This window comes from Capsicum annuum, unplaced genomic scaffold (assembly GCF_002878395.1).
Source record: "Capsicum annuum cultivar UCD-10X-F1 unplaced genomic scaffold, UCD10Xv1.1 ctg59209, whole genome shotgun sequence".
Classification (NCBI taxonomy): Eukaryota; Viridiplantae; Streptophyta; class Magnoliopsida; order Solanales; family Solanaceae; genus Capsicum; species Capsicum annuum.
In genome coordinates, this window is record NW_025867900.1 from 1 (window position 1) to 1,453 (window position 1,453).

The window sequence follows — 1,453 nt, forward strand, 5'->3', positions numbered from 1 at the left end:
CAACTTACTTTCATCCCTTGCAACACCGGGAAGTGAAACACGGAATAGATAAGCATCTTCAGATTCAGCTGTATCAACTACACCAATGAGTGGCCCAATCTTTCCCAACAAAACCGATCCAGTAAGGGAAACCCCGCCATTAGCATGATTTATAAGATTGTCCCACTCCTCTCTGGCTGGACAAGCAGAGAAAAAAACCATTGCAGGTTGACCCCCCCAGCATGCTGCTGAGAGTTGATACGCTTGGACGATGAAGTTGTACTAGCTTCAACTGAGATTGAACGGGTATTGATATCTGATGACACTGAAGCATGATAACTATATGGTAGCGGAGGGCCAGTACATGGATACAAGCTGATGGGGGCCACATTAAGCAGTTGAGGATGCAGCAGAATTGAACTATTAGCTTCACCAGAATTCGGCACAGAAAACTGAGATGCTGTGCAATGCACGAGTAAAGTGCAACATTAGTTTCCATTTCGATAATCTCTAGAATTAAGAAACACCTAACTTGACTCCATAGGACGTAAAACCCATGTAAGAAGAGCTTCATTGGAGTAAGCAAGTACAGTTCATATGATGCACAAGTAGGAAATGATTTCTTTATGGATTAAGAAAGTTTTATTAACTACTTCTGCATCTTATGATTTCTCAAAAGCACAGGAAAGTCACAAAAGCAATCAAACGTATTTTGAAAAAGAAAAGCTTCAGCATCCAGAGAGTGAGAATTATTTTGAATTTGGATGGAAAAAGGTGCCCAACAGTTTATCAGAGGTCTACTTCACATGAAATTCTAATAACTTTCATTGTTCCTCATAAAGGGTGGCACTAGCCATCTAGGACACTCCCAATTTTCTCATTTAAAGAGAAGTCAAGACACAAATGGACATTAAAAACAGAAACCAACTTGATCATATTTGCAAATGAGACATAGCATGATAATTAGGTTTGACTTCCTCACTACAATTAATACTGTTTGGAGGTAGAGGAAAGTAAAAAGAGACCAATTTATGTTTATCGCCAAAAATAGTTTCTCTTTATATGAAGGCCACTGTTGAGAATATAATTAAATAATAAAAAGTGTGCTCTCTCTATCAGCTTAAGCTTTTAGATGAGATGATCACACACGTTAACATGGTATCAGAGCACACAGAAGTCCTGGGATCCAATCTAATTGCCACCCATCATTAAAAAGAATCTCCACGTTCTTGGCCCATGAAAAAGAATCAGGACTGCACGTGAGGGGGTGTATTGAAAATATAATTAAATAAAAAAAGTATGCTCTCTCTAATAGCTTAAGATTTTAGATGAGATGGACTCACATTTCAAGACAGTGTTTTGAAAAGCGAGAGGCGGAAAAAAGCGATGAGGGCTCGCTTCATAGAAGCATGAAGCGAAGCACACACTTTTTTCATTAAAATGCTATTTAGTACAACATTAAAAAATATTAAGC

The 1,453-nt window shown here is 38.3% G+C and overlaps 1 pseudogene; it reads right to left on the reverse strand.

Moving 5' to 3' along the window:
• Window positions 1-8: 8 nt before the first annotated feature.
• On the reverse strand, window positions 9-455 carry LOC124893416 (annotated as a pseudogene).
• Between the last annotated feature and the right edge of the window lie 998 nt (window positions 456-1,453).